Consider the following 10,931-nt stretch of genomic DNA (forward strand, 5'->3'; position numbering starts at 1 on the left):
ATCATACTCATCTAGATCATGTGCTACTCGAACTAGCGATTTACCAACAACCCTTTGTTGAATCAGTTCATGTTCCATTCTTAGAGAAACATGTATTTTATGGTACTTGACTTAATTCAAGTTCTACATCACTCCCACTAGCTCTTGCAAAGCTATACTCCTTGAAAAGGAATACTCCAGTTCTAGCGACAAACAACTTTTGTCAAGGAAGAAGATGTAGAAATAGTATCCTCTAGTTTCCTAAGGAAACCTCCACAAGTATACATTCATTTAATTTGAAGTTTAGTTTATCTAGTAAACAATATAACCTCAAATTATCATAAAGTCAAAAAAGTAGGTACTCTTACCTCCATATCTAATATGGTGCATTTATGATTACTCAATTAGAACTTGTTGTGGGTGAAGAATAACTGTAATTTAATTAATTTCAAGAGTCTTTGAGTTATAATCAAACTATTTTAGATCGAGTCATGTCAAAAATGAAACGATATAAATAATCATTATACTCATTAATCAAGCATTTACCATCACGACTTACTCGTATAGTCTTTATACTTTTCAAACTTATTCCTTTTACTTCATTGTTAAAATCTTTGAACAATTTCAAAGTTTTTTTGAATCGTGTCAAATACACTTTTCTTATCTACTAAATGATTTAGTAATGTTAGATGAAGTAATAGAAACAATATCTAGCAAATATGTTTAGTTCTCCATATACATCTCATATGTATATAAACTCAAATAAATTATGTGTCCTTTCACCTTTGTTGGTGACCGGTATACTAATCTATTTTGAAAGGTTGGACTCACATCCTTCAAATGATATAAAATCAAATGAGTCTAATAGTCCATATCCGTGGATTTTGGAAATGTGATTCACACTTGTTTGTACTAAAGAGTGATGCCAATGATATACAAAAGGTTCTAATCTCATTTGATCCTTTTCTCATAAGTTATAGACCAGCTTACCAAGATCATGGAACTCAATTGCACACTTGTATAAACATTATTTGGATAATAGGACAACATTTGTCTTTTTATTCAACTACACAATCATTCTCTTGTCAATACAAGATTTATGATTTAATGCTTCTATTTTATATGGAATTTAATAACAATTATTTTGTTCCATATTAAGTTAAATTAAGTCCAAGCATTAGCTCCTATGTCAATGAAACAATTTGTCTCATTCTAGACGTAAGTGGACTTCGCTTATAGTTAATGTCTCGCTTCTTTAAAACTCTCTATATTTCAACAAATATGAGATTAACTATCAAGTATCATATACTTATGAAGCAAAAGTATAAACTTAACTTTCTAAAACTATATGGGCAAATAAGAAGTCTTGCTTCTATTTTGACTCATTCATAACATTAACAGTTTTTCTCATTATTAAGAATAATTCTTAATTTTGTACCAATTCAGAAACTCCTTTGTGAAGATTTTGTTCTTCATAAGAACATTTAACAGTATAATAGAAATGTATATGCCGAAGAAATTCTAAATACAGAAAATAAATAAAAAAATATATCATGATTTAAAAACATAATTAATTAGGTCTTTAATTAAATATGCTCCCACTATTATATTCAAAACAAATGACCTTCAACATTTGAATTGGAAAATCTCATTAGAAGATTTTCTAGTGGGTTGAAATCCATATTTCACCTTGCTTTAAGTCAACGGGGGCTGTACTCAAAACTCAGTTATTTAGGTAGGAACTCCTTCCAATTGTATCTCATACAACTTTCAAATCATTTGAGTGAATAACTGCTTACTCTAATATATCATATAGATGTTCTCAAACATTGCTTCTAAATTTATTTTAATCATATTAAAATAATTTAGTTAAGTTGGACCCAAAGAATAACAGTCGGGTAAATGGAATTACCGCACCGCAACTTACTAGTAAAGAAAGTTCACCTCGCGGAGGCAAAACCTACACATTTCGATATTAGTCTTGAAGGGTGTCATCCTTTGGAAAGCAATTAACTTAATATTCTTTTGAAGTAAATATATATATATTTTAATCTTATTAAAATAATATAGTTAAGTTAGATCCAAAATAACAATAGGTAAATAGAATTACCGCACCATAACTTACTAGTATAAAAATTGCACCTCGCGGAGGCGAAACCTACACATTTCGATATTAGTCTTGAAGTGTGTTATACTATGGAAAATAATTTACTTCATATTATATTTGAAGGATTTTAATTAAGTTGATCTCACTGACATGTGTGTATCTTATATACACATCTAATATTATACATGACATTCATGTTCATAGATAGCAAGTATATATACGATATTTAAAATATACATGCACTAATCTAAACACATATTTCATGCATCACATACATAAAATAATAAACTAGGTAGTATGGTTATGACCTCCTAACGCGTAAGAATTAAATAAACTACTTTATTACAATTCTTTGACCCACGAGCAAGCTTCAAAAGTTTCTCCATCGAAATCATATTTTGGCGTTGTCTTCTCTACAACTTGAGCATTTACATTATTTAACATTTAAATAAAATAAATAAAAGCAAATCACGACACGCAGATCGTATTTAAATAAAATAAATCACGACACGCAGGTCGTATTTAAATAAAATAAACCATGACACGCATGTCATATTTAAATAAATAAACATACGCCAAAAACTAATGTCATAACCATATACCATAAAATAAATAATAATAAACTATTTATAATTATTTAAACAATTTTAGAATCAATCAAGATTTGGAAATAATATCTTGACCGAGATATACATCATATAAAATTGATTCATATATATATATATTCCTTTTGAAACTATTTTCAAAATCAATCGGGTCATAAATAAAATTAAAATATGCAAATATTAGGACTAAATCTAAAAGATCATATCTGATATTGAAACTTTTTCAAAATCATGATCCTTTTAAATTAGAAATAAATTATATTAATATCATGCAAATCTTTTAAATAAATTCAAAATATCATATATGACCTTGAAACTATTTCAAATCATGATCTTTTAAATTTACTATCAAATTAGGATCGTTTATTACCTTTTCAAACTACTTTTGAAAGACAATCCAAAAGGTAGAATTTTTATTTACTCAATTATAGTAATATTGACACTCAATAATTATTATAATTAAATCTGCTTTATTTGGGCGACCAATTTGTCTCCAAAACAAATTATGGTGCTAAAATTAAGAAAATATTTATTACAAAATTCAAAAAATCATATCTGATATTGAAACCCTTTCAAAATCATGATCTTTTAATTTTATTACCTTTCTCCAATTGAATAAATTAATTAAAAATAAATAATTTCAAAAATTGTTTGTTTAGCATGAACAGCCAGATCTTTGATGCTTCACCAGATTCGGATATCGAAACTCAATCTCACGAATTGTTCAAAGTCACAACAATTTTCTTGAAAACAATTGATCAACCATAATAATACAACTCTTGTATAGTTAGGTACCCTAATACGACAATCAAACATCAATAGTTTTAACAATTGTTTGTTCCGTATGGACAACCGGATCTTTGATGCTTCACCAAAATCAGATATTCGGATATCGAAGCTCAATCTCACGAGTTGTCTACAAATTCACAATCAATTTCATAAAACCTATTGAACGAATGACATCATCAATACTGCCTCCGTCCCAAATTGTATGTCGCTTTGGAAAAAAAATTTGTCCTAAATTATAAGTCGCTTTACAATACCAATGAAATATTAATGTTACTTTTCCTATTATATCCTTAACTATTAATTACTCCCTCTTCTTTCAATTATTTCATTTATCTTTTCCATACCATTTATTAAGGATAATTTTGTAAAACAACTCATAATTTCTCTTCCCCACACAATATTAATTACATTTCTTAATATGTGTGAAATGGCCAAAACGTCATACAATTTAGGACGGGAGAGAGTATATCACATATAATGATGTTGTATTAGAATCATATATCACATATATGATATTAATGAATCAATTTTAATTTACTCTTATTATTTAAATAATAAAATATTAACACTTAATATTATTATAATTAGGATTTGCATTAAAAATTAATCAAATAAAATTGATATTACGGCAACAATAAATATGATCCGATCATATCAAACTAATTCCTAATATATAATTGAAACACTTTTCAAAATCAACTAATAACATCACTATCTCATAGTAATCCGTAAGAGATGCATATATAAAATTATAATCAAATACATATTGCCTTTTTGAGTTAAAACAAAACCTTTTGAATTAAGTCAAAAACAAAAACATGTAATCGGTCGGTACCGTGAAACATATCCATGTGATTGGCTTTGAATCAAAACATAGTGGTTCAAAACAAATGCAAAGTATTTACGAAGATGATGATAAACACAATTATATATCATATATATACAAATAAATTATCACGCCATCATGAAGAACAGTGTAGTGCTCACAAACGAAAATACCTTGCTATACGTAAATCAGATTCGAATTAATGATTCAATCACAACCGTGCTCTCATACCACTGAAGGGATTTAAGAGAGTTTTTTTTTAAATTTTTTTTAATCCTCTTTGCGGAAGAAATCTCATTGAAACGGATCTTGATTAAATTATTAATCACAAATCAAACACATACTTAAACAATTTAAGGATTCATGTGTTTACCTCTTGAAACATTTGTAGTAGAATTATTTCTGATCACGAGCAAAGCAAAACAACGATGCCTCTACTTAGTCCACATGAACAGAACTTCTCCGATGACTGGTGCTAGCCAATTCCAACGGAGATTCAGAGAGAAAAAGGTTTAGAGAGCGGCAGCTAGGGTTTCACAACTTTTGTGAATTAGGTTAAGCACTCACTAAAAGTTAGTTATGCTTCAACACAAGGGTTCTATTTATAGAATCACTTGTGTGGTGCAAGACAACACTTAAATATACTGTACCTTACGGTGGACCGCGTTTCTCTATTTTTCGTAAATTAAATAATAAACTCATATTTAATTATTTAATTACTAATAAGTCTCACTTATTATTTTATAAATAAGTCTTACTTACTTATTTCTCTCATCTATCTGTCATTTGCGTGTGACTCTATAGGTTCCCGTAACGTTGGCAATAATATTAAATCACATATTTAATATTATAAACAGTGAGCGGTATCTAGCAACACATCACTGCTACCCAAGTGACGAGAATGTCATGTGATCTGACGAAACCTTTATGTGATAATGATCATGTGTATAATTACCCTTTTGCCCTCATGTCTATATTAAACACAAGGCATAGACCGTGTCATCCTTGTATAGTTCAATATTGGGCCCGTAGACATTTCTCCTGTTATGTAGGAGGGGCAAATTCCATCTAGGTCGCTCATGTCCCTCAACATGATTCATGTAGTACCCATCAACCAACTTTATAGTCATCCTGTTACGGACAAAGTTTGAATGGTGACAAAGCACTCGACTCCAACATCTAGGGTACATAGTGGTTTCAGGTCGAAGGGTGGAATACACAACTATCACTATGAGAATATCTTATGACACTTTTCATAACTTTTACTATGTAGTATTCTCATGGCGGATCAATCCAATATAAATATTACTCCTAATATTTATATCTATGTGAAGACTTGATAACTCTTTATCCATGATCTGTGAGATGTGATCATCAGTCTACCCACATAATAGTCTCTATGCTTTAATGATATCCTACTTCTCAATAAAGCTTGACTTCGGATATTTTAAGAATAGATTCCTTATGTTTAACGGGGTCTCACAATTAAGTTATACTTAATGTTCCATTAAACGGACTAACTATTCTAGGGACTTTATTACTTTGAAATAAAACAAAATCAATAAAGAAATGCCTTATTATTTATATATACACAATATATATTTATATCAATATCATGATACAAAGCCAAACCCAATCAATATAGATTGGCTATTAGGGCTTACTCCAACAGTAGAAGAGGAAGAATTACACACATAATCTTTCAGATAGGATGGAGGTTGTTTTGGTCTGATAGAGAGAAGGTGCGAATGAGCTATGTACGTATTTGATAATTGAAAACAAAATGAATTAATGAATGAATGAGTTATCAACAAGATGAAGTCAAATTAAAATCAAATTGGTTTTTCATATTTTTGAGTGGTTAAAGCACATACAACAGTTGAACATACCCATCAATATACAATAATGGTATGATGTATAAATAAATTAGAGTACACACTCTTCCACATCCACATGAATGAGAGAAAAAATTAAGTTGAGACCTCACACCACACATATGAATTACTAGTACTCTTGTAGTGTGTGTGTGTGTCTATATATATATATATTGGTACTTTTGAGAGAAATGAGTGGAACAAACACAAATAAATATATATTTGATCAAAGTAAGAAACAATGAAAAAAATGTATGTGACTATGATCATCCTTCTCTTTCTTTTTGCTGCTGCTTCTATGGGTGAACCAGTTTACTGGCCATCCCTTTGTTCAGAACTTCAGAAAGGGGGAACCATGAACCCTGGAAGCTACGCTTGTGAAGAGCTCAAAATGTTCTGCACATGAATCCATAATATCTATCTATAATACCACCTAAATAAAATAATTGAGAGCAGCTAGCCTCTTAATGTATCATTCTTTACTGCCTCATATGAATTCGACATGAAATCTCATTAGACCTCTTACTATTTATCCCTCGGTTCAAAGTAGTTTAGCTATTCAACTCCATCAATACATCATTAGATATTTGAAGTTGTAAGTGATATAAATTCAAGTCATTATAATACAATCAAGTAATTGAGTTCAGGTATATGCATATAAACATTCTCTTGTAAGTCTCTATGTAAAAATGCATTATTCATATCTAATTGATGGAGATGCCAACCATGAATGGAAATAATAGCAAGTAATGTTCTCACTATGGTAAGCTTACTGGTAGGGCTGGAAATGAGTAGAGTCGAACTTGTCTGAGCTCGATTCGACTCGATAATAATTGGTTCGGCTCGAAACTCGACTCGAGTTCGAAGCGAACCTTTTTTAAACTCGAGTTCGGCTCGTTTAAAGTTCACGAATAGTTCGGCTTAGCTCGTTTACTCGAATTGTATATTTCACAAACCTTTTTTTTTTTTCAAAAATATTTGACATATTTTAAAAAAAATAAAAGTAAAACTATGAAGCGTACATTACTACTGCAGCACAATCCATATACTACATGTATAGCTTTTACATTATAATTGAGATGCACTTCTCTCACACACGCACGCATACACGCGCGCACAGACAGACACACACACACACATTGGGCTGGTTCATGAACCAAACGAGTCAAACCATATTTAGTTCAAGTTCAATTCATTTATTTAACGAGCTTAATTTTAAACTTAAGTTCGACTCATTAGGTTCATGAATCAAGTTCAACGAATCAATTATCGAATCTCGCACTATTTTCGAGTTGGTTCGGTTCATTGCCAGCCCTAGCTACTGGAGAGAAAGTATCAAAAAAATCAATACCTTCAACTTGATTATAACCCTTAACCACCAGTCTTGCCTTGTATCTTTGAGTACTACCGTCAACTTTATGCTTGATCTTCTACACCCATTTGCTTCCAATTGGCTTAATATTAGGTGGAAGATCAACAATTGTCCAAGTTACATTCTAATCAAATGCATCTAATTCAAAATTCATAGCCTTTAACCAATGCTCAGACTAACAAGCCTCCTTGTAGGTTTTTTGCTCAGTATAATTTGTAACGGACATAGAAAAAGACTTATGAGAAGGTGATAAGTGTGCAAATTAATGATATGATGCAATAGGGTAACGAGTACCTGAAGAGAGTGGTGTTGATGTAGAAGAGGAAGAATTACACACATAATCTTTCAGATAGGATGGAGGTTGTTTTGGTCTGATAGAGAGAAGGTGGGAATGAGCTATGTACGTATTTGATATTTGAAAACAAAATGAATTAATGAATGAATGGGTTATTAATAGGATGAAGTCAAATTGAAATCAAATTGGTTTTTCACATTTTTGAATGTTAAAGCACATACAATAGTTGAACATACCCATCAATATACAATAATGGTATGATGTATGAATGAATTAGAGTACACACTCTTCCACATCCACACGAATGAGAGAAAAAAATTAAGTTGAGACCCCACACCACACGTATGAATTACTAGTACCCTTGTAGTATATATATATATATATATATACTGGTACTTTGGAGAGAAATGAGTGGAACAGACACAAATAAATATATATTTGATCAAAGTAAGAAACAATGAAAAAAAATGTATGTGACGATGATCATCCTTCTCTTTCTTTTTGATGTTGCTGCTATGGGTGAACCATTTTACTGGCCATCCCTTTGTTCAGAACTTCAGAAAGAGGGCACCGTGAACCCTGGAAACTACGCTTGTGAGGAGTTCAAAAGGTTCTGCACATGAATCCAAGCACTGGTCCCATGAATCAATAATATATATCTATAATACCACCTAAATAAAATAAGTGAGAGCAGCTAGTCTCTTAATGTATCATTCTTTACTGCCTCATATGAATTCGACATGAAATCTCATTAGTCCTCTTACTCTTTATCCCTCGGTTCAAACTAGTTTAGCTATTCAACTCCACCAATACATCATTAGATATTTGAAGTTGTAAGTGATATAAATTAAAGTCATTATAATACAATCAAGTAATTGAGTTCAGGTATATGAATATAAACATTCTCTTGTAAGTCTCCATGTAAAAAGGCATTATTCATATCTAACTGATGGAGATGCCAACCATGAATGGAAACAATAGCAAGTAATGTTCTCACTGTGGTAAGCTTAGTTACTGGAGAGAAAGTATCAAAAAAATCAATACCTTCAACTTGATTATAACCCTTAACCACCAGTCTTGCCTTGTATCTTTCAATACTACCATCAACTTTATGTTTGATCTTATACACCCATTTGCTTCCAATTGGCTTAATATTAGGTGGAAGATCAACAATTGTCCAAGTTCCATTCTAATCGAATGCATCTAATTCAAAATTCATAGCCTTTAACCAATGCTCAGACTGACAAGCCTCCTTGTAGGTTTTTGGCTCAGTACAATTTTTAACAGACATAGAAAAAGACTTATGGGAAGGTGATAAGTGTGCAAATGAATGATATGATGCAATAGGGTAACGAGTAGCAACAACAACAAAATCAAATGGTAGCAACATCAAACAACATCAATTTCAGCATCATCATCTTCCTCTCATCCAAAGTTTTTGCAACAACAACAAACAATTTTTGCAACAACGTCAAACAACAGCAATTTCAGACCCATTTCACAATAATCCCAAATTTTCAAACTTTCTTTCATATTATTCAAAACCAAGAACAAAATGAATAAATGGTAGCTAAAAAACACAAATCTCAAACCCTTTCATCAATTCCCCCAATTTTTTCTTCGAAAATTTCAAAGGAGAGACAGTTCAGATCCATAACTATGGGTGTGATTTTGTCGTTGTTGTTGTTGTTCTTTAAGCTGATTTGATTCAACTGATCCATAATTGGGAAGAGTGAGGTGAACATGTTGAAGTATTGTCCCCATATGAACAAACATCTGAAACAAAAATCCAGATACAATAAAAATTGTTCCAAGAAGAAAATTGTTTATGTTGTTTTTTGGGATTGTGTTTGAAAAGAAGATGATTGTAATTTTGTGTTTGGCAGAGAGTGAAATAGAGGAATGAGTATCAGATTGGAGGAAAAAAAAAATGAGATGAAAGGGGAAGAGAGGGTTTGAACTTGAATTAACCCTTTCACAACAATTAAAACAATTAAAAGATGAGATGAAAGGGGAAGAGAGGGTTTGAATAACATTCATGTGAATCAATTATGGGTTTTTCTCATGAGTTTTTTATGAAGGTAGCTTGAAGATGATGAAGAAGGGGGAATGAAGATGAAGATGATGTAAACCCTAACGTTTTTTTTTTAATTATATTAACGGAAAGGACTAAAACATGTGACGGAATAAAAGTTAAAATACCAAAACGGATTTTTTTTTAGTTATAGGATCAAAGCGATACCAAAAAATTAGTTAAAGGACTAAAATAGCAATTAAGCCTAAATATAAAAATGATGTCCAATGCAATTAAACTTTCAACTCAAACATATCTAAAACACACAGCTCAATTGAAAACTTATCATTTCTCCCCTTTAACATTGGTTAGCAAGTGATGAAGTCCATTTGTTCACAAACATGTATATACACAAACATGTCCACTACATCTTTACACACAACAATGATAACACAATGAAACACAAACATGGATAGTGAAACTAAGAGAATGAATTGAGTTTGTATACTATTCAATGCATTTAATGGAAAAACATACACAAAGTACATAGCAGGGGAGCTAATGGCTTGGGCAACACCGAATTATTTATTATTTTTTTTGGACATGATGATGGTGGGCTAGGAAACTATAATGTAAAAAAATTATTATAAAATAAACGGGCTACGGGCTCGGGCTAAAAAGGCCCGGTTTAAACGGGTCCAATTTTTTATGTTCAAGCCCTACGTTTTTTCGAGCTTTTGCGGGCCGGCCCAGCCCGTTTTGACAACTCTACCAGTGTGGCACGGTGCAGGCAAGATGACATGCTCCTTCTAGTGTGGGGCCTTCAAGCGGTGTATTATAGTCCACGTGTAACCGTGTAAGTGGTCTTGTGACCCGTCTATAATAATATTTATGGATGTTATCAGAGAAACCAACAAGAGAAGTAAAATACTGAAAGTGTATTTTTGGTTATTTGAGGGGCATGTGAGCAATTGAAGTGGGGCTTATAAAGCAAATTTCAAAGTGCCCCATATCGAAACATTAAGAGGCCCATTCTCACATCAAAGAAAGAAAAATAATAGTAAAGAAAG

The sequence above is a fragment of the Medicago truncatula genome, chromosome 5 (assembly GCF_003473485.1).
Source record: "Medicago truncatula cultivar Jemalong A17 chromosome 5, MtrunA17r5.0-ANR, whole genome shotgun sequence".
NCBI lineage: Eukaryota > Viridiplantae > Streptophyta > Magnoliopsida > Fabales > Fabaceae > Medicago > Medicago truncatula.